We start from the raw sequence: 24,708 nt of genomic DNA, 5'->3' as shown, positions 1-24,708 counted from the left end.
GACAGACTGCATGGTTGGCATGTGAAAATTAGAGTAGAATTCTACTACCCATGATAGATTAACCTGCCGTGGCTGTCTCTGTAGGAATCCCCATTGTCTTCGCTCAATGCGGGGCTCAACAAATTCAGCAATGTTGGTCGGGAGGATAAGAAGGTGCTGATTGTTATAATTCCTTTCAGCTAGGATGGGGAACATCTGCTCACAGTAGCGGTTGGGGAACCGTGCAGTGTCCTTTGCTGGAAAATCTTTTTCTTTTTCATCGACCTTGATAATCCGCTTGATTCGTTTTGTTGAGGGCTTTACCACTGTTGAAGATGGTTCTGCTGTTAGTGTTCTTTTTGTTCCTTTCCTTGTTGGTGGTTTGGAAGTAGCTTTCTCTTTACCTTTCTTGGTGGCTATCCTGAAAGAGGAAAAAGAAAGTAATATGTAAAGCTAAGGGTTCATGCAAGGGAGGGAATATTATGGGTGATAATCACTGCACGGTAAAGAAGATTATCGTTAACACATGGTCATGACTACATGTGAAAAGTTCATCAATGAAAATATAGCAAGTGCATGTGATGGATATGAAATGCAAGATATTTATTCGCATGCCGGCAAAGGCATGAGTAGCATAGATCAAGTATTCAATGTCCAAGTTAAATTACCAACCCTTTCAAACTAACAACCTGTTTGTATTGACAATTATATTTAATCAATAAAATATATAAGGGGTTTTGTGAAAAACAACAGGCATTTAGAGTAGTAGAATAAAATAATTTAAAATAATGTGGAATACCATACGGGCTTTTTCACAAACACATAGCATGCATGATAAAGATGTTATTGAAAATATTAAATTGAACATGCAAGCAACCCTTTAAGAAGTAATATTAATTGTCAAACAATTCCACAATAATTCACAAGCAAAATGTAAAAGAAAATAATCACCCAATTAGATTTCTAACACCAATTAAAGGAATAAAAAGAAAAGAAAAGAAAGAAAAGAAAAATATAGATAATGAAAGTGAAAAGAAAAAGGAAAAAAAAACATAAACATAAATAAAAGTAATAAAGGAAAAGGAAAAAGTAAAGAAAGAAAGAAAAGAACCTTGATAATGGATGTGACAAATAAGGGAGGAGAAAGTAAAAAGTGAGAAAGAATAAAGAAGGAAGAAGGGAGAAGAAAGAAATAAGAAGGGAAAAGAAAAATTAGGATTTGGGGAAGAAAAGATAAGATATTTTGGCTGATCTGGATAAACTGTGCGCCGCATGTGACGCGGACGCGTGGGTCACGCGATTACGTGGCCTGATTTCTGCTATTGGCGCGAGTGCAGCCGTGCGTTCGCGCAACTTTCTGGTTTGAATGCATTTTGCCAAAATTTAGGGTGACGCGTTTGCGTGAGTGACGCGATCACGTGAATGGCCATATTTTGAAAACGACGCGGACGCATGGGGCACGCGTTCGTGTGATAGGGCTTGTGTTTCTAGCATCATTCCAGCCCAGCTCCATCATAACTCTCTGCCATACACCTCTTTACGTCGATTTTATAGAGCCACGTGGACGCGTGGGTGACGCAGACGTGTGGGAGGCTCTTTTTCAGAATGACGTGGATGCGTCAGCGACGCGGTTGCGTGGGCATATTTGTGCCTAAGGCACGCCTCCAGCCACGCTTTCGCGTGACTTTCTGTTCAATTATCTTTTCTTCAGAACACACCTATAACGCGGACGCGTCAGCGACACTTATGCGTCGCGTGCGTGTTTTTTTAATGCAATATGCAAATGCAAATGCAGGCTATATGCAGAGATAATGAGAAGAGTCATTAACAAAAATAAAAATAGAAGAAAATAAAACTAAGACTGAAACAGAACAATCATACCATGGTGGGTTGTCTCCCACCTAGCACTTTGATTTTATGTCCTTAAGTTGGACGCTCTTCAGACTCATTCTGCTTCTGTTGGTGGGTCTTCCAAGAGGAAAACCTCTAGTTCTTTGTGATCCTTAATCTTTTCTCCATGGTAAAGTTTCAGGCAATGTCTATTGATCTTGACGAATTTAGAGCTAGAAGGATGACGCAGGTGAAAAACTCTGTATGGCTCTGCTTTTTCTACTTTGTAGGGACCTTCCCATCTTGATCTCAGTTTACCTGGCATGAGCCTCACCCTGGAGTTATATAGAAGAGCTAACTCTCCTGGTCTGAATTCTCTCCTTTTTATGTGCTTGTCATGGACAACCTTCATCTTCTCTTTGTATCACCTGGAGTTGTCATATGCTTCTAGGCGAAGATTCTCCAATTCTGCTAGTTGCAGCTTCCTTTCAGCACCAGCTTCTTCAAAATTCATGTTGTACTCCCTTACAGCCCAGAAATCCTTGTGTTCCACCTCTACTGGAAGGTGGAAAGTCTTTCTGTATACCAAGCGGAAGGGGCTCATTCCAATAGGTGTCTTGTACGCTGTTCTATATGCCCAGAGTGCATCTTGTAGCCTGGCACTCCAGTCTTTCCTACGAGGCTTTACTATCTTCTCCAAAATGCGTTTAATCTCTCTGTTAGACACTTCTGCTTGTCCATTGGTTTGGGGATGATAAGCTGTTTCTACTTTATGAACAATCCCATGCTTCTTCAGTAATCCTGTCAGTCTCCTGTTACAAAAGTGAGTGCCTTGATCACTCACGATTGCTCGTGGTGACCCAAAGCAACAAATAATATGGTTTCTAACAAAGGAAAAAACAGTGTTAGCATCATCAGTACAGGTAGGAATTACTTCCACCCATTTAGAAACATAATCTATAGCTAATAGTATATAAAGGTAACCATTAGAGTTTGGAAATAGACTCATGAAGTCAATGCCCCAAACATAAAAAATTTCACAAAAAAGCATAATTTGTTGAGGCATCTCATCCCTCTTGGATATATTACCAAACCTTTGGCATGGGGAACAAGATTTACAAAATTCAGCAGCATCTTTAAAAAGAGTAGGCCACCAGAATTCACAGTCTAAGATTTTTCTAGCTGTTCTTTGAGGGCCAAAATGTCCTCCACTCTCAGAAGAGTGGAATGCCTCTAAAATGGACTGAAATTCTGATTGTGGTACACATCTTCTAATTACCTGATCAACACCATACCTCCATAGATATGGATCACCCATATAAAATATTTAGACTCACTTTTTAGCTTGTCCCTTTGATGCTTAGTAAAATTGGGAGGGTAAGTATGGCTAACTAGATAATTAGCTACAGGTGCATACCAAGGAACTACTTCAGATACTTCTTGCAAGCTATCAAATGGAAAAGTATCATTGATAGGGGTGGAGTCATGCTTAATGTGCTCAAGGCGACTCAAACGGCCTGCCACTAAATTCTGGTTACCACTCCTATCCTTAATTTCTAAATCAAATTCTTGCAGCAACAGTATCCAACGTATCAATCTTGGTTTAGACTCTTTTTTAGCTAATAAATATTTTAGAGCTGCATGGTCAGAGTACATGATGAGCGGATAATTTATATGATTTTTGACATTATTTTTAGTATGTTTTTAGTATGATTTAGTTAGTTTTTAATATATTTTTATTAGTTTTTAAATGAAAATCACATTTCTGGACTTTACTATGAGTTTGTGTATTTTTCTGTGATTTCAGGTATTTTCTGGCTGAAATTGAGGGACTTGAGCAAAAATCTGATTCAGAGGCTGAAGAAGGACTGCAGATGTTGTTGGATTCTGACCTCCCTGCACTCGAAGTGGATTTTCTGGAGCTACAGAAACCCAATTGGCACGCTCTCAATTGCATTGGAAATTAGACATCTAGGGATTTCCAGCAATATATAATAGTCCATACTTTGCACGAGTTTTGATGACACAAACTGGCGTTCAAACGCCAACTCACTGCCCTATTCTAGAGTTAAACGCCAGAAACAGGTTGCAAACCAGAGTTAAACTCCATAAACAGGCTACAAACTGGCGTTTAACTCCAAAAAGAGTCTCTACACATGAAAGCTCAATGCTCAGCCCAAGCACACACCAAGTGGGCCCGGAAGTGGATTTCTGCATCATTTACTTATCTTATGTAACCCTAGCTACTAGTTTAGTATAAAAACTACTTTTAGTGATTTATTTTATATCGCTGGTTAGTCTTTGAATAATTTTATGTTCAGAGATCACGTTTAGGGGGATGGCTATTCGGCCATGCCTGGACCTTCATCACTTATGTATTTTCAACGGTGGAGTTTCTACACCCCATAGATTAAGGTGTGGAGCTCTGCTGCTCCTCATGAATTAATGCAAAGTACTATTGTTTTCTTATTCAATTCAAGCTTATTCCTATTCTAAGATATTCGCTTGCACTTCAACATGATGAATATGATGATTCGTGACACTCATCACTATTCTCAACCTATGAACGCGTGCCTGACAACCACTTCCGTTCTACCTTGGATTGAGCGTTTATCTCTTAGCCTCCATTCCGAAAGATCGGAGTCTTCGTGGTATAAGCTAGAATTATTGGTAGCATTCTTGAGATCCGAAAAGTCTAAACCTTGTCTGTGGTATTCCGAGTAGGATCTGGGATGGGATGACTGTGACGAGCTTCAAACTCGCGAGTGTTGGGCGTGTGACAGACGCAAAAGGATCAATGGATCCTATTCCAACATGATCAAGAACCGACAGATGATTAGCCATGCGGTGACAGTGCACTTAGATCATTTTCACTGATAGGACGGGAAGTAGCCATTGACAACGGTGATGCCCAGCATACAGCTTGCCATGGAAAGGAGTATGAATGATTGGATGAGAGCAGTAGGAAAGTAGAGGTTCAGAAGGAACAAAAGCATCTCCATACGCTTATTTGAAATTCTCACCATTGAATTACATAAGTATTTCTATCGTATTTTATATTTTAATTATATTTTAATTATCAAATCTCTATAACCATTTGAATCCGCCTGACTGAGATTTACAAGGTGACCATAGCTTGCTTCAAGCTGACAATCTCCGTGGGATTGACCCTTACTCATGTAAGGCTTATTACTTGGACGACCCAGTGCACTTGCTAGTTAGTTGTGCGAAGTTGTGAAAAAGAATTGAGATTATGAACGTGCGTATTAATTTTTTGGTGCCGTTACCAGGGAATGAACAATCACGATTTCGTGCACCAAGTTTTTGGTGCCGTTGCCGGGGATTGTTCGAGTTTGGACAACTGACGGTTCATCTTGTTGCTCAGATTAGGTTTTATTTTATTTTTAAGCTTTATTTTCGAAAAAAAAATTTCTCAAAAAAATAAATTATTCTATGTTCTTCAAAATTTTTAAGAATGAATTCTAGAGTTTCATGAGATATGTTGAATCCTGGCTGGCTGTTAAGCCATGTCTAATCTTTTGGACCGAGGTTTCACTTATCCTTAGAATAGCTTCTTTGTCTCTCTCAGCAAATTAGCTGTTGTATGTAATGATCTGCTAAAGCTTGGCTAGCCATTGGCCATGTCTAGTGTTTTAGACCGGAGCTTTCACTGAAAGCTTAGCTGGCTAGTAACCCATGTCTAATTCATGGACTGGAGCTTTAGACTAACATTGCATGATTCCTGGAATTCTCATTAAAAATTTTGAAATTCTTATTTTTCTTTTTCCAAATAATTTTTGAAAAATACAAAAAAATTTAATAAAATCATAAAACCAAAAATAATTTTGTGTTTCTTGTTTGAGTCTAGTGTCAAATTGTAAGTTTGGTGTCAAATTGTCGCTCCTACTGCATGGTTGGAGGCATCACACATAATTTCAAATGGCTGGCTCCAGTCTGGTCCTCTCACAAGTGGAGCTTGGGTCAGGGCGATTTTCAGCTTATCAAACACTTTCATGCAATCCTCACTGAATTCGAACTTAATATCTTTCTGTAGCAATCTAGATAAAGGCAATGCTACCTTACTGAAGTCCGTAATGAATCTCCTGTAAAAATCTGCGTGACCAAGGAACGAACGAACTTCCCTCATAGAGGAGGGGTAAGGTAAACTAGAAATGACATCTACCTTTGCTGGATCTACAGAAATACCAGTATTAGACACAACATGTCCTAGTACAATTCCTTGTTTTACCATAAAGTGAGATTTCTCAAAATTTAATACAAGGTTTGTACTTACACACCTGTCAAATACTCTAGACAAACTATCCAAGCAAAGGCTAAATGAATCACCATACACGCTAAAATCATCCATAAAAAATTCCATACAGTTCTCAATAAGATCTGAAAAGATACTCATCATGCATCTTTGGAAAGTAGCAGGTGCATTACATAAGCCAAAATGCATTCTTTTATAAGCATATGTTCCAAAGGGACATGTAAAAGTAGTATTCTCTTGATCTTCAGGAGCTATATGAATTTGAAAGTAGCCTGTATAACCATCTAAAAAGCAATAATAGGATTTACCTGATAGGTGATCAAGCATTTGATCAATAAATGGCAAGGGGTAATGATCCTTACGAGTGGCTTGGTTGAGACGCCTATAGTCAATGCAAACTCTCCATGAATTATGCACTCTAGTTGTTAGGAGTTCTCCATACTCATTCTTTATTGTTGTGACTCCAGACTTCTTGGGCACCACTTGTACCAGACTGACCCATTCACTATCTGAGATGGGGTAAATGATATCTGCTTCAAGTAGTCTGGTTACTTCTTTCTTGACAACTTCTAAGATGGTTGGATTTAATCTTCTTTGAGGCTTACGGACAGGCTTTGCTTCCTCTTCTAGGAATATTCTGTGCTCACAAACTTGAGGGCTGATGCCTACTATATCCGCCAAGCTCCATCCAATTGCTTTCTTATGTTTTCTCAGCACACTGAGCAGTTGCTCTTCTTGTTGAGAAGTGAGTTCCCTTGTAATGATAACTGGGAACTTCTGATTATCCTCAAGGTAAGCATACTTGAGGTGTAGAGGAAGGGGCTTTAATTCTGATTTATGCTCTTGGCTAGGCTCTGGATCATCTGAGGCTAGTGATAATGGCAAAGTGTCTTTATTATGTTCAGAGGGTGTCCCCACACTTGGACCTTGCTCCATGTGCTTCTCTTCTATTTCTTCTTGGTGAACTTCAGCTACATTTTCATCAATGATGTCGCACGGAAAGATAGAATGATCTTTCGGAGGGTGCTTCATAGCTTCATTTAAATTGAAACTCACTGTTCTACCATCTATCTCAAAAGAGTAAGTTTCTGAGAATGCATCCAGCTTGAACTTTGAAGTCTTCAGGAATGGTCTTCCAAGCAGGATTGATGATGGTCTTCCTGAGTCATTAGGGGGCATTTCTAGGATATAGAAGTCAATGGGAAATGTGAGCCCCTTAATGCTCACTAATACATCTTCAGCAATTCCAACTACTGTAATAATGCTTTTATCTGCTAACACAAAATGAGCTGCCGACCTTTTTAAGGGAGGGAGCCTCAAAGTATCATATATAGACAATGGCATTATACTAACACACGCTCCTAAGTCACACATGCAATCGGAAAATATCACACCTCCAATGGTACAGTTAACCATGCATGGACCTGGATCACTACATTTTTCAGGTATACCTCCCATTAAAGCAGATATAGAACTACCTAAAGGAATAGTTTCTAACTCATTAATTTTATCTTTATGATTGCATAAATTCTTTAGAAACTTTGTGTATTTAGGTACCTGCTGAATGACATAAAAAAGGGGAATAATTACCTCAACCTTTTTAAATATTTCTACCATTTTAGGATCAAGTTCCATCTGCTTTCTGGATTTCTTTGCCAGGTGTTGAAATGGGATAGGGATAGCGTCCTGTACAGCTTCAGCTTCCTTTGGTTCTCTGTTCCTTGGTTGAACTACTTCTTCTTCAACTATGTCTTGTACCTTATCTTCTTCTTCAGCATCTTCCATTTCAGCATCTTCTATTTCTATCACATCCTCAACTGGGGCGTGTACTATTGGGCGTGGCTCCTCATGATTCCTCTCTGGTAGTGTGGTTTCGGACCTCAAAGTGATGGCATTGATGCCACCTTTGGGATTAGGTAAAGGTTGAGAAGGAATTCTACTGGAGCTTAAAGGTTGGTTAGTGGAATTAGGTAATGAATCTATCCTGGAGGCGAGAGCTTGTAAAGTGGCATTCAGACCATTCAAAGTAGAGTTTAGCTGTGTCTGCATGTCTTGTTGTCCTTGTGCAAGAGAACGAAGCATTTCGTCATTTGATGAGGAATTAGGATAGGTGATCTGAGGAACTTGTTGTTGGTTATGCTGGGATCCTTGAGATTGTCTTAGGTGAGCTGCTCTGTAAGTCTGGCTCTGATTCTGTTGTCTGTTGTTGTTATTCCACCTCTGGTTTTCATTGTTATCTCTACCTCCTCTGTTATAGTTATCCCTCCAGCCATGGTTGGAATTATCTCTCCAACCTTGGTTAGAGTTGTCCTGCCATCCTTGGTTATAGTTTTCACCTTGGTTGTAATTGCCGCTTTGTTAATTGTATCCTTGATTTGGGCAGTCATAGAAGTTATGAGTAGCTGCCACAGTGTTTTCTTCTTGTTGGAGCTGTGGACATTCATCAGTATAATGACTATAATTAGCACATATTCCGCATACTCTTTGTGGGACTAACTGTTGGCTCTGTTGTGGTGGGTGAGGCTGATCTTGTTGAGCTTGTTATTGTTGGTTCAATTGCATTTGCTTCAGTAGGTTGGTCATTTCACATATACTCTCTGTAAGAGCAGTAGTTTCAATGCTAGAGGAAACCTCTGCTACCGCTTTTGAGTGGCCATGCCTGTTCCTGTGATTCCTAGTGGATTCAGCTAAGTCGCTGATCAGTTGCCATGCTTCATCTGTGGTCTTATACTTTTTCATAGAACCATTACTAGCACCATCCAGTGTAGTTTTTTCCTGAGGCTTCATGCCTTGTGTGAAGTAGCTGATCAACACCAGTCTGTCGATCATGTGATGGGGGCATGCGTCTAGAAGGTTTTTAAAACGCTCCCAGTACTCATAAAGAGTCTCTGATTCTCCCTGAACAATGTAGGATATCTCTTTCCTCAGTCTATCTGTGACTTCAGCTGGAAAGTATTTTTCCAAAAATTCTAGTTGGTAACAGTCGCTTCAGGTTGGGAGTAGTACCACTCCCTTGCCTTTCCCTCAAGAGAAAACGGGAAGGCGGTTAACAGAATAAAAGTTTCATCTGCACCATTATGCCTAATAGTAGAACAGGCTGTCTGGAAATCCCTTAAGTGCTTGATAGGCTTTTGAGCAGGTAAGCCATGAAACTTGGGAATCAAGATAATTAATGCAATTTTTAGTTCAAAATCTGCAGCCAGAGTTGGATGATTGTTAGCTTTCCAATGCAACTGGAACCACCTCATTTGGACCTTTGTAGCTCAAGTTATGGTCGATTGAGTACGAAGAGGTCAGGCTTGACAGCTTTGCGGTTCCTTCATTTCTTCATGAGTTCTCCCACTTTGCATGCTTTCCTCCTCACTTCTTCCATCTAATACTTGCCCTATGAACCTGAAATCACTCAACAAATACATCAAGGCATCGAATGGAATTAAAGTGAATTGAATTTAGCTATTTTAAGGCCTAAAAAGCATGTTTTAACATTTAAGCACAAATCAAGGGAGAATTGCAAAACCATGCTATTTCATTGAATAAATGTGGGAAAAGGTGATAAAATCCTCCAAATTAAGCACAAGATAAACCACAAAATTGAGGTTTATCAATGATGTACTTGATACGGCTGCAATGTAAAATCTGGGGCTCCATCCTCTTGGAGAGTAATCCTCCTAGGTGCTGCCATTCTATTTGCACGAGAATCAACTAAATCAGTAGTAAAGGAGCTTGTTTCGTTCTCAGATGGCGGTTCAGATTCGCCCTCAGATGAGACTAGTGAATCGATAACAATCACTTCACCACCCTTAGAGGCTATCCTGCGTCGAGCTTGCCTAATATGTGAAAGAGTTCTTTCAATTTCAGGATCAAATGCGGCTAAGCTCGAATCAGGCAGTGAACGCGTCATTCAATGAAAAAAACATATAGCTCATGGTAAAAAAATAAAAATAAAATATGCAAATAAAATAAAATATGTACACTAATTGATAATTCAGCACACAATTGCAACTCCCCGGCAACGGCGCCAAAAACTGACGTGGAGGCAGAAGTCGGCTAATTAAGAAATCAATATAAAGAATGCGTTGAGAGTATAGTTCTTAACCAGCTAAGATCCGCCTTGTCAATTTAGAAAGGTTGTCACGAAATTTAGAAATAAAAATACTGGGAGTATGAGTCCCAGGTCGTCTCCCAACGAGTTGCAGGAAAGGGTGCTAATTTATTAATCAGGAATTTTCCGAGAGAGTTTAAGTTTGGATAATGAGCAATAATTATAAATGAAAGCAATAAAACTAAGAATTATTATTAATATAAAAAGGCCTTGACTGGGGAAATGATTAATTGGAAGTTCTATCATTGTTAGGATCTCTTAAGTGTAGTATTAAAAAGGTTGTTGTTTTCACTTAGTTAACCCTTACTAAATAAAGAAAAGTCAAGTGATTGAGCTAATCTTTATTCGCAAATCCTAGTCCTCTCCCTTGGGAAGGTCTAGCATTAGTAAATACAAAACTAGCCAATAATTTCCAATTTAACCAACACTTAAGCCTTCCAACTCAAGTGTCTCCTCTTAATCAACCCCCATGTCAAGTATGAGAATCTACTCCATTGACATGAATATAATACTCAGAAAAATATAAGAAGACATAACAAATTAATTAAAATAAAATAGAGATTGAAAATTAATTAAAAGTAAAAGTAATCCTCTTCACTAATAATTCATGAAAATAATCCAATTAGAACTCTAAATAAAATAAATAAGGTTATGGAAGAGTAAGGGACAAGTAAACAAACTAGAATAATGTCTTCAACGGAGGTAATGACTCTTCAATATCCAAAAGCAAAGCAATAATGAATGTAAAGTGAACCTAGAAGGAAAGTAATCCTCTCTAAATTCAGATCTAAAACTAAAAGTAATCCTAATGTGAATGTGTCACGTTCGCCTCTAAGTCTCTGCATGTTCCCTAGCCTTATTCTGTGTTTCTGGGCTAAACACTGGGTTAAAACGCGGCCCGAAATTGCCCCCAGCGTTTTTGTTAATTCTGCAGATCGTGCAGGTCACGCGTATGCGCCGTTCACGCGTTCACGTCATTCGGCAATTTTCCTTGTCATGCAAACGTGTCGTGCACACGTTCGTGTCATTCGTGCGGACTTCAATCCGCACGTTCGCGTCAGGCACACGCTCACGTCGCAGCGATTTTCTCCATTCCACGCGTTTGCGTGGGCCATGCACGCGCGTCGGTGTTCGCTAGTCATCTTCTTAGTTTCTTGTGTTCCTTCCATTTTTGCAAGCTTCCTCTCCATTTTCTAAGCCATTTCTGCCCTATGAAGCCTGAAACACTTAACACACAGATCACGGCATCGAATGGTACAAAGGAGAATTAAAATATACTAATTAAAGATCTCTAGGAAGCAAGTTTTCAATCATACAATAATATCAGGAAGGAGTTATAAAATCATACAATTAGTATGAATAAGTGGGTGAAGACTTGATGAAACCATTCAATTAAACACAAGATAAATCATAAAATAGTGGTTTATCATGTATCGGCGTTGGTTGCGCTGCTCATATCTATCAATCTTCCGGTGTAGATCTTCTATCCTTTGATAGGTGGATCTTTGCCGTGGTTGTGACGATGAGTTGGAAGGAATAGTAGATGGAAGGGCTATGTCAATGCTTGGGTTGTTCATGGAAAGATGTAAGTATTTTCCGCTGGGACCACATCGGCCTTAACCAGAATTATAGCCTTCGTATCCATGTCTTCCCAAGGAACACCCGCAGCAGCAACTAAATTAGATACCAATGCTGGAAATGGCAAATTACCACGGGCGTGGACTTGACCCATCGCTTGCTTAACAAGAGGCGGAATGTTCACCGGTCTTTCTGTGAGAACTCACCAAAAAAGCAAAGCGAGATCCGCCATGAAGGATGACTTGTGGGTGCTAGGTAGCACATAGTGGGATAGGATCTAGGCCCAAGCTCTAGCTTCTACAGTAAGGAAACGTGCGTCAATGCACTTGGGCCTCATCCGGAGTCGACCATGGGTCCAAAATGCCTCTGGTTCAGCAATGACTCGGAGGATCGAGTCCCAATCAAACCCAAACTTTTCTCGCTGACGTAAGACCTCTTGGTAGCCATCCATGTCACTTGGTACCGGTAAGACATTAAGCACGTCCTGAATAGCCTCTTCTGAAACTGAGACTTGCTTCCGGTGCACGTATAGCAATTGAAGAGAGGGAAGATGGTAGTTAGTGTAGAATTCTACCACCCATGAGAGTTTGACCTCCTGTGGTTTTCTCAGAAGAAACTCCCATCCTCGCCGTTCAATGCGAGGTAGAATACAAGGAGCCACCTTGTCCGGCAGAGCGATTATATACTCCACATGATAGTTCCTCTCAACCATGGCGGGGAACACAAGTTCACAGAAGCGGTTGGGGAACCTTGAAGAATACCTTGCCAGTTTTCTCTTCTCTATTTCATCAATAGGAGCGGGTGCCTTCGCCTTCTTAGATAGGGGTTTGGCTCCTAATGAAGAGTGCACCTTAGAGTTTGACTTTTGGGGTGCCCTCTTTGCGGCTGGTTTCCTTGAAGTTTTCTCCTTGCCTTTCTTGGTGGCCATCTTGAAAAAGGAGGGGAAAGAAGGAAAGCATTAAACCCAAAGGATCATCTCAACAAAATATGCAAGTGAAAGATAGTGCCCAAAAGAAATATTGCAACAAAGTAATCATAGAGACATGGGTCACAACACTTGGCATGGGATGCAAGAGGGAGGAAAGCATGCAATATGGCATGAGAAGAATAATCTCAAGCATCCAAAACAAAGAGCAAGTCATGTTCAATGAGTATCTAATTAGCAAGTAATAAGCAAAGTGGATTCAATACACTTAGAAGAGAGCAAGTGAATGAGGAGGAAGCACCGAATTGAAGATATATGACTAGAATAAACCAAAATGGCATATGTGCATTTCCTCGAACACTTGGCGTGCAGTTAACAAGCAATGAGCAATTATGAGATACTCAACTAATTAGAAGCCCAAAATAAGATATCAATCATTACACAACATCACGTACTGACAAAGATAATGAAAAACAATCAAGAAGATCTATTAAAGCAAATGAAAACTCAAATTCAACATCCATTGAAAAGCAAGAAGAAGAAAAAAGTAAACAAACAAGAAGTAAGTAGTATAATCATGCAACTAAAAGAAAAAATAAGTGAAGCACAAGAAAGAAAAGAAAGAGAGTATGCAAAGAAAGTAATAGATAAGATATGGAAGAGGTAAAATCTTGAGAAGTGTGAAAGAATCAAGGTAGAATTATCTCTTGTGAAAATGAAAAAGAGATAGAAGAGATGTAGTGCCACCGGAAGTGGTGGTGGTCGCCGGTAAGTAGCCGGAGATGGTGGTGGTGGATTTTGGAAGAGAAAGAAGAGAAGAGAGGTGATGGAGAAGGAAGAAGAAAGAAATAAGAAAGAGGGTGGGAGAGGGACAGAACAGGGCGCGCTAGCTTTAAAATTGGTTTGCGCGACCGACGCGCGCGCGCACGGTGGGCTAGCGCATCGGTGAAGGTGGAGCGAGGGATGCGTACGCGTCAAGGGCGCGCATGCGTGAAGTCAGTTGGGCCCCTGGCATAGAATTGGCACAAATTAGGCCTAACTCTCGGTTTTCTTGTACCAGAGTTGGCATATAGCACAGGCGCGCGGACACGCACAGTGCGCGAACGCGTGCCTGATGGGGTTGGCTACTGGCGCAGACGCGCGCAGTGCGCGGGCGTGTCGGTGTGGGCACAGACTAGGCACAAGTATGGCACAACTCTCTGGTTTTTGTACCAGGGAGTTCATATTACACCATTGGCGCACGCGCGCACAGTGCGCTTGCGCGTCGATGGCCAAGTTGCAAGGGGCGCGCAGGCCGCATGCACGCTGGCGCGTGGGTGCCTGACATGAAATGGGAACAAAGTGGATATAACTCTCGGGTTTTTGGCCCAGGAGTATGAAATGCACCACCGGCGCCCGCGCGCACAGTGCGCTCTCGCGCGGATGCCCTTTCCCGCCCCCCCTTTTTTTTAAACATAGAAAGGGCTATGCTAACACATTCTTGGTAGGTGTTTAAGCTAGTAGTCAAGAGAACACTTCACAAATTCATGCACTATTTAAAACATAGCATTCTCTCTACTTCAACAATTCATCCATACCAAAATGATGAAATCTATCTAAATATCCTAGTTATCCAACAAAAACAATAAAACTAGCATTCCTAAGCAATCAACAACATCAAGAAGTCACAAAATTCACAAGAATCTAAAGCTAAAAGCAAGAAGGTATACACAAGGAAGATCTTACCACGGTGGGGTGCCTCCCACCAAGCACTTTTCTTTAACGTCCTTAAGTTGGATGCTCAGTCGCTTAAGCTTCTCTTCCTCTAGGTGCATCCGTTAGTAGGAACACCTCTAGCTCCTTTGGGAGCTTGTAGCCGTGGTACTTCTTCACTCTATGTCCATTCACCTTGAAAGTTGCTTCACTTTTAGGATCAAACAATTCCACTACTTTATAGGGCTTTATCTCTTTCACCTTGAAGGGTCCTTCCCATCTAGAACGGAGCTTGCCAGGCATGAATCTAAGCCTCGAGTTGTAGAGAAGAACCTCATCACCTTCTTGAAAATCCTTCTTCCCGATGTGATGATCATGAAATGCTTTAGTCTTTTTCTTGTAAATCTGGGCATTCTCATACGCTTCGCTCCTCAAACATTCGTGCTCCTCTAGTTGTAATTTCCTGGCCACACCCGCCTTGGTGAAATCCATGTTACACTGCTTTACTGCCCAATAGGCTCTATGCTCAATTTCCACCGGAAGGTAGCATGCCTTACCATAGACGATCCGGAAGAGACTCATCCCTAACGGAGTCTTGTAGGCCGTCCTATACGCCCATAGTGCATCTCCTAACCGGAGGCTCCAATCCTTCCTTTGTGGATTGACCACTTTCTCCAAGATTCTCTTAATCTCCCGGTTGGACACTTCCGCTTGTCCGTTGGTCTGTGGGTGATAAGCAGTGGCAACCTTATGCAATACCACATAGCGCTTGAGCAGTGCCTCTACTTTTTTGTTACAAAAGTGGGATCCTTGGTTGCTCACGATTGCTCGCGGCGACCCATAACGGCATACAATGTGATTTCTAATGAAGGAAATGACGGTATTGGCATCGTCAAGGCGGGTAGGTATTGCTTCTACCCACTTTGACACGTAGTCAACCGCTAACAGAATATATAGATACCCACTTGAGTTGGGAAACGGTCCCATAAAGTCAATGTCCCATACATCAAATATCTCACAGAACAACATAGGTTGCTGAGGCATCTCATCCCTTTGGGACGTGTTTCCCGACTTCTGACACTGATGGCAAGACACACAGAACCGGTTAGCATCCTTGAATAAGGTTGGTCACCAGAATCCACAATCCAACACCTTTTTAGCTGTCCTTTGTGGGCCAAATTGGCCACTACATTTGGATGAATGACAAGCTTCAAGAATAGGTTAAATTTCAGATTCCGGCACACATCTTTGAATTACTTGGTCCACGCCTCTCTTCTACAAGTGAGGGTCATTCCAAATATAGTATTTGGAGTCACTCCTCAACTTGTCCCTTTGGTTTTTAGAAAAGTTGGGAGAGAAGATTTTCGCAACCAAGTAGTTCGCCATTGGGGCAAACCAAGGAAAGCTATCCGACACAGCATGCAAGCTATCCAATGGGAATGAGTCATTGATCTGAAATGGGTCAAATTTTAAATTTTAAATTTTCAAGGCGGCTTAAATGATTCGCAACTAAGTTTTGAGACCCACTCCAGTCCCTAATATCAATGTCGAATTCTTGCAAAAGCAAGATCCAACGTATGAGTCTAGGTTTTGACTCATTTTTTGTCAATAAGTACTTTAAAGCTGCATGATCCTTGTATACCACTATCTTGGACCCTAGCAAATAAAATTCGAATTTATCTAAAGCATGAACAATGGCTAGGAGTTCCTTTTCCGTAGTGGTATAGTTGGATTGTGCTGCATCCTGTGTTTTAGAAGAGTAAGCAATGACATAAGGGAGTTTACCATCGCGCTGTGCAAGCGCGGCACCTACAGCATGGTTTGACGCATCACACATTATCTCAAATGGCAGCGTCCAGTTGGGGCCTCGCACAATCGGTGCTGCGGTGAGAACTCTCCTTAACTCTTCAAACGCTTTCACACATGCACTGTCAAATTCAAAGTCCACATCCTTTTGAAGTAGGCGCGACAATGGCAAAGCAATTTTGCTGAAATCTTTGATAAAGCGCCTGTAGAATCCTGCATGTCCCAAAAATGAGCGGACCTCCCTCACAGGTGAGGAGTGAGGTAAAGTGGTGATAACATCGACCTTGGTCGAGTCTACAGAAATGCCTTCACTAGATACCACATGTCCTAACACTATGCCTTGTCTTACCATAAAGTGACATTTTTCAAAATTCAAGACAAGGTTAGTGTCAACACATCTAGCTAAGACCTTGGCCAAGTTCTCTAAGCAACAATCAAATGAAGTTCCATAAACACTGAAGCCATCCATAAAGACTTCCAGACAATTCTCCATTAGATCGGAAAAGACACTGGTCATACACCGCTGAAAAGTAGCAGGTGCATTACATAGTCCAAATGGCATCCTTTTGTAGGCAAAGGTGCCAAAAGGGCAAGTGAATGTGGTCTTTTCCTGATCTTTAGGAGCAATGTAAATCTAGAAGTAACCAGTGAATCCATCAAGAAAGCAATAATGGGATTTACCCACCAAATGGTCCAACATCTGATCGATAAAGGGCAAAGGGTAGTGGTCCTTTCTTGTAGCGGCGTTCAATCTTCTATAATCGATGCACACTCGCCATGCATTTTGTACTCTCTTAGTTACCACTTTACCATCATCCTTTTTAACCGCAGTGATGCCCGATTTCTTGGGAACAACCTGGACCGGGCTCACCCATTCACTGTCAGAAATTGGGTATATGATACCCGCATCAAGTAGCCTAATGACCTCCTTCTTTACTACATCGAGGATGGTTGGGTTGAGTCTCCTTTGCGGTTGCCTAACCGGCCTATCTCCCTCTTGGAGAAATATATGATGCATGCACTTGCGAGGGTCAATCCCCACAATGTCGGCTAGGCTCCAACCAATTGCCTTCTTGTACTTTCTTAGAACATCTAGGAGCTTCCCTTCTTCTTCACTAGAAAGCTCACTAGCAATAATGACTGGAAACTTTTGGTTGTTCTCTAAGAAAGCATACTTCAAATGAGATGGAAGAGGCTTCAGTTCACTCTTTCCCTCAAGATGAGGTTCCTTTTCATCAAGCTCACGGAGTTCATTTTGAACAACTTTCTCTTGTTCATCCTCTTGGTCATATGTCTCTTCAACAATAGGATAGCATAACTTGTTGTAGTCTTCTTTTTGCACTTTCGCTACCATTTCATCGATTACATCACATCGGAGAACGGAGTGCTCTTCGGGAGGATGCTTCATGGCTTCTTCCAAATTGAACTTGATAGTCTTGTCTCCAACCTCAAAGGAATATGTGCCGGTGAAGGTATCTAACTTGAAGTTATAGGTCTTAAGGAAGGGTCTACTGATGAGCGGATAATTTATACGCTTTTTGGCATTGTTTTTACATAGTTTTTAGTATGATTTGATTAGTTTTTAGTATATTTTTATTAATTTTTAATTAAAAATCACATTTCTAGACTTTACCAGGAGTTTGTGTGTTTTTCTGTGATTTCAGGTAATTTCTGGCTGAAATTGAGGGACTTGAGCAAAAATCTGATTCAGAGGCTGAAAAAGGACTGCAGATGCTGTTGAATTCTGACCTCTCTGCACTCAAAGTGGATTTTCTGGAGCTACAGAAACCCAAATAGCGCGATCTTAATTGCGTTGGAAATTAGACATCCAGGGATTTCCAGAAATATATAATAGTCCATACTTTGACCGAGTTTAGACAACGCAAACTGGCGTTCAACACCAGCTTTCTGCCCTATTCTGGCGTTAAACGCCAGAAACAAGTTGCAAAGCAGAGTTAAACACCAGAAACAAGTTACAATCTGGCGTTTAACTCCAAGGAAGACCTCTACACATGAAAGCTTCAACGCTCAGCCCAAGCACACACTAAGTGGGCCCGGAAGTGGATTTCTGCATCATTTACTTATTTCTGTAACCCTAGTAACTAGTTTAGTATAAATAGAACTTTTTACTATTGTGTTAGGAAGCTCTGGAACACATTATGTAACTTTTACGTTCTAAGACCTCCATGGGAGGCTGGCTACTTGGCCATGTCTACCCTATCATCACTTATGTATTTTCAACGGTAGAGTTTCTACACACCATAGATTAAGGTGTGGAGCTCTGCTGTTCCTCATGAATTAATGCAAAGTACTATTGTCTTTCTATTCAATTCAAGCCTATTTATTCTCTAAGATATTCATTCACAGACAAGAACATGATGAATGTGATGATTATGTGACGCTCATCACCATTCTCACTTATGAACGCGTGCCTGACAAACACTTCCATTCTACATGAAAGCAAGCTTGAATGCATATCTCTTAGCCTCCTGATCTACGATCAGAGTCTTTGTGGTATAGGCTAGAATTATTGGCGGCCATTCTTGAGGTTCGGAAAGTCTAAACCTTGTCTGTGGTATTTCGAGTAGGATCTGAGAAGAGATGGCTGTGACGAGCTTCAAACTCGCGAGTGCTGGGCGTAGTGACAGACGCAAAAGGATTACTGGATCCTATTCCAGCATGATCGAGAACCGACAGATGATTAGCTGTGCGATGACAGTGCATTTTGGACCATTTTCACTGAGAGGACGGGATGTAGCCATTGACAACGGTGATGCCCAACATACAGCTTGCCATGGAAAGGAGTATGAAGGATTGGATGAAAGCAGTAGGAAAGCGGAGATTCAGAAAGAACTAAGCATCTCTATACGCTTATCTGAAATTCTCACCAATGAATTACATATGTATCTCTATCCTATTTTACGTTTTATTTATCTTTTAATTATTAAAATTCTATAACTATTTGAATCCGCCTGACTGAGATTTACAAGGTGACCATAGATTGCTTCAAGCCGACAATCTCCGTGGGATCGACCCTTACTCACGTAAGGTTTATTACTTGGACGACCCAATGCACTTGCTGGTTAGTTGTGTGAAGTTGTGACAAAGAATTAAGATTATGAACGTGCATATAAAGTTTTTGACGCCGTTACCAAGGAATGAACGATCACGATTTCGTGCACCAAGTTTTTGGCGTCGTTGCCGGGGATTGTTTGAGTTTGGACAACTGACGGTTCATCTTGTTGCTCAGATTAGGTAATTTTAAGTTTTTGTTTTTATTCTTTTTATTTTCGAAAAATTTTGAAAAAAAAATTTATAAATTATTCTATGTTCTTCAAAATTTTTAAGAAGGAATTCTAGAGTTTCTTCATGATCTGTTGAAGCCTGGCTGGCTGTCAAGCCATGTCTAATTTTTTGGACTGAGGCCTCCACTTATCATGGCAAGAGCCCTTGGACTCTCATCTAATCAGCTGTTATATGCCTGATTTGTATCTGCTGAAGCTTGGCTGCCATTGGCCATGTCTAGTGTTTTGGACCGGAGCTTTCACTGAAAGCTTGGCTGGCTAGTAAGCCATGTCTAATTCCTGGACTGGAGCTTTAGACTAACATTGCATGATTCCTAGAATTCTCATTAAAAAATATTTTGAAATCCTTATTTTTCTTTTTCCAAATAATTTTCGAAAAATTCAAAATTTTTTTTTAAAATCAATAAAACCAAAAATAATTTTGTGTTTCTTGTTTGAGTTGTGTCAATTTTTAAGTTTGGTGTCAATTACATCTTGTTAATTTCATTAAAATTTTCAAAAACTCATGCATGATGTTTTTCATAATCTTTAAGTTGTTCTTGATGATTTGCTTTGTTTGATCTTTGCATTTTTATGTTTTGTGTCTTTCCTTGTTTTTCATATGCATTTTCAATTTTTTAATGTCTAAAGTTTGAAAATATCTAAGTTTGATGTCTTGCATATTTTTCTTTTCTTAAAAATTTTTAAAAATAAGTTCTTGGTGTTCATCTTGACATTCAAAGTGTTCTTGGTGTTCATCTTGACATTCATAGTGTTCTTGCAAGCATCATTTGTTTTGATCCAAAATTTTCATGCATTAAGTCTTTTTGATGTTTTTCTCTTACATCATTAAAAATTCAAAAATAAAAAAATATCTTTCCCTTATTCTCTCATAAATTTTCGAAAATTTAAGTTGACTTTTTCAAAACTTTTTAAAATTTAGTTGTTTCTTATGAGTCAAGTCAAATTTTCAATTTAAAAATTCTATCTTTTTCAAATCTTTTTCAAAAATCAAATCTTTTTCATTTTTTCTTTCATAATTTCGAAATTTTCAAAATTTATTTTCAAAATATTTTTCTTATTTCTATTTCATATTTTCGAAATTAATGCTAACAATTAATGTGATTGATTCAAAAAATTTTAAGTTTGTTACTTGCCTAGTAAGAAAGGTTCAATCTTTAAATTTTAAAATCATATCTTTTTGTTTCTTATTAGTCAAGTAATCAACTTTAATTTTCAAAATCAAATATTTTTAAATTTCTTTTTCAAATCTTTTCTCAAAATAAATTTCAATCACATCTTTTTCAAAATCAATTTCAAAATCTTTTCTAACCACTTATCTTTTCAAAATTGATTTTCAAATCTTTTTCAATTAACCACTTAACTTTTTGTTTGATTTTAAAAGTTTACTATTTCAATCATATCTCTTTTAAAACCACCTAAATACTTTTCTCTCTCTTATTTTCAAAAATTACTAACCCCTTTTACAAAATTTGTTTTAATTAACTAATTGTCTTAAATTTTAATTTAATTTCCCATCTTAAATTTCGAATTTAAAAACAAAAAAATATTTTTCATTTTATTTTTAATTTTCAAATTTTTCTCTCTCTCATCTCCTTCTATTTATTTATCTACTAACACTTCTCTTCTACTCAAAAATTCGAACCAACTCTTCTCCTCTGTGTTGGAATTCTTATCTTTTCTTTCTTCCATCCTTCTCTTCTTATACTCATATAAGGAATCTCTATACTGTGACATAGAGGATTCCATATTTTCTTTTCTGTTCTCTTCTTTTTCATATGAGCAGGAACAAGGATAAGAATATTCTTGTTGAAGCTGATCCTGAACCTGAAAGGACTCTGAAGAGGAAGCTAAGGGAAGCTAAAGCACAACTCTCTGGAGAAAATATGACAAAAATTTTCGAAAAAGAAGTAGACATGGCCGAAAATAATAATAATGGTGGAGATGCAAGGAAGATGCTTGGTGACTTTATTGCACCAAATTCCAACTTACATGGAAGAAGCATCTCAATCCCTGCCATTGGAGCAAACAATTTTGAGCTAAAGCCTCAATTAGTTTGTCTGATGCAACAGAATTGCAAGTTTTATGGACTTCCATTAGAAGATCCTTTTCAGTTCTTAACTGAATTCTTGCAAATCTGTGATACTGTTAAGATCAATGGGGTTGATCCCGAGGTCTACGGGCTTATGCTTTTCCCATTTGCTGTAAGAGACAGAGCTAGAATATGGTTGGACTCTCAACCTAAAGATAGCCTGAACTTTTGGGATAAGCTGGTCACGGCTTTCTTAGCCAAGTTCTTTCCTCCTCAAAATCTTAGCAAGCTTAGAGTGGATGTTCAAACCTTCAAATAGAAAGAAGGTGAATCCCTGTATGAAGCTTGGGAGAGATACAAGCAACTGACAAAAAAGTGTCCTTCTGACATGCTTTCAGAATGGACCATCCTGGATATATTCTATGATGGTCTGTCTGAATTATCAAAGATGTTATTGGACCATTCTGTAGGTGGATCCATTCACCTAAAGAAAACGCCTGCAGAAGCTCAGGAACTCATTGACATGGTTGCAAATAACCAGTTCATGTACACTTCTGAAAGGAATCCTGTGAGTAATGGGACGCCTCAGAGGAAGGGAGTTCTTGAAAATGATACTCTGAATGCCATATTGGCTCAGAATAAAATATTGACTCAGCAAGTCAATATGATTTCTCAGAGTCTGAATGGATTGCAAGCTGCATCCAACAGTACTAAAGAAGCATCTCCTGAAGAAGAAGCTTATGATCCTGAGAACCCTGCAATAGCAGAGGTGAATTATATGGGAGAACCCTATGGAAACACCTATAATACCTCATGGAGAAATCATCCAAATTTCTCATGGAAGGATCAACAAAAGCCTCAACAAGGCTTTAATAATGGTGAAAGAAACAGGTTTAGCAATAGCAAGCCTTTTCCATCATCCTCTCTGCAACAGACAGAGAATTATGAGCAGAATCCATCTAGCTTAGCAAATATAGTCTCTGATCTATCTAAGTTCACTCTAAGTTTCATGAATGAAACAAAGTCCTCCATTAGAAATTTGGAGGCACAAGTGGGCCAGCTGAGTAAAAGAGTCACTGAAACTCCTCCTAGTACTCTCCCAAGCAATACAGAAGAGAATCCAGAAAGAGAGTGCAAGGTCATAACCTTACTTGGTGTGGCCGAACCCAGAGAGGAGGAGAAGGACGTGAATCCTAGTGAGGAAGACCTCTTGGGACGTTCATTGGCCTATAAGGAGTTTCCCTTTGAGGAACCAAAGGAATCTGAGGCTCATCTAGAGACCATAGAGATTCCATTGAACCTCCTTTTACCATTCATGAGCTCTGATGACTATTCTTCCTCTGAAGAGGATGAAGACATCAGTGAAGAGTAGGTTACTAAGTATCTAGGAGCCATCATGAAGTTGAATGCCAGTTTATTTGGTAATGATACTTGGGAGGATGAACCCCCCTTGTTCTCCAATGAACTGAGTGCATTGATAAGGCAGACATTGCCTCAGAAGAAACCGGATCCCGGAAAGTTCTTCATACCTTGTACCATAGGCACCATGACCTTTGAGAAGGCTCTGTGTGACCTTGGGTCAGGGATAAACCTCATGCCACTCTCTGTATTGGAGAAATTGAGAATCTTTGAGGTACAAGCTGCAAGAATCTCACTAGAGATGGCAGACAAATCAATGAAACAGGCTTATGGATTAGTAGAGGACTTGTTAGTAAAGATTGAAAGCCTTTACATCCCTGCTGATTTCATAATCCTAGACACTGGGAAGGATGAGGATGAATCCATCATCCTTGGAAGACCCTTTCTAGCCACAGCAAAAGCTGTGATTGATGTGGACAGAGGAGAGTTGGTCCTTCAACTAAATGAGGACAACCTTGTGTTTAAAACTCAAGGATCTCCTTCTGTAACCATGGAGAGGAATCATGAAAAGCTTCTCTCACTACAGAGTCAACCAAAGCCCCCATAGTCAAATTCTAAGTTTGGTGTTGGGAGGCCACAACCAAATTCTAAGTTTGGTGTTGGGAGGCCACAACCAAACTCTAAGTTTGGTGTTGAACCCCCATATTCAAACTCTAAGTTTGGTGTTGGGAGGTCCCAATAATGCTCTGAATATCTGTGAGGCTCCATGAGAGCTCACTGTCAAGCTATTGACATTAAAGAAGCGCTTGTTGGGAGGCAACCCAATGTTATTTAAATATATTTAATTATTTTCCATTTCTATTTTATGTTTTTTTAGGTTGATGATCATGTGAAGTCACAAAAACTACTGAAAAATCAAAAACAGAATGAAAAATAGCATTAAAAACAGCTCACCCTGGAGGAAGAGCTTACTGGCGTTTAAACGCCAGTAAGAAGTATCAAACTGGCGTTTAACGCCAGAAAGAAGCATCAAGCTGGCGTTAAACGCCAGAAAAAAATAAGGGGAAAGATAAGTGGTGAAGAAATTCCTTATAGGTTTAACGCCAGACTTGCATTCTAAGGGTGTTTTGTACGCCTACTTGGAGCAGGAATGTTAAATCCTTGACCCCTTTGGATCTGTGGACCCCACAGGATCCCCACCTACCCCACCTCTTCTTCTCTCCTCTTCACACCTTTTTATAACTCTCTTCCCCAAATACCCTTAGCCACTCACATCCATCCACTCTTCCCCATAAACCCCACCTACCTCCAAAATTCAAATTCTTTTCCCTTCCAAACCCAACCCTAATGGCCGAAACCTACCCTCCCGCCCACCCCTATATAAACCCCTCAACACTACTCCATTTTCACACAATACAACCACCACTTCTCCCCCTTGGCCGAATGCACCTTCTACCTCCATCTCCTCCATTTTCTTCTTCTTCTACTACTTCCTTTCTTTATTTGCTCGGGGACGAGCAAACCTTTTAAGTTTGGTGTGGTAAAAGCATTGCTTTTTGTTTTTCCATAACCATTAATGGCACCTAAGGCCGGAGAAACCTCTAGAAAGAGGAAAAGAAAGACAAAAGCTTCCACCTCCGAGTCATGGGAGATGGAGAGATTCATCTCAAGGGTCCATAGCTCAGTAGTAGAGCATTTGACTGCACAACAAGAGAGCCCACTCATGGACCTCAACAAGAGCATGAGGAATTCCCTCACCCAAAAATCCCTGAGATACCTCAAGGGATACATTTTTCTCCACACAACTATTGGGAGCAACTAAGGATA

This window comes from Arachis hypogaea, chromosome 12 (genome assembly GCF_003086295.3).
Source record: "Arachis hypogaea cultivar Tifrunner chromosome 12, arahy.Tifrunner.gnm2.J5K5, whole genome shotgun sequence".
NCBI lineage: Eukaryota > Viridiplantae > Streptophyta > Magnoliopsida > Fabales > Fabaceae > Arachis > Arachis hypogaea.
The sequence above is the reverse complement of the archived record's forward strand: the minus strand, read 5'-3'. Positions refer to the sequence as shown.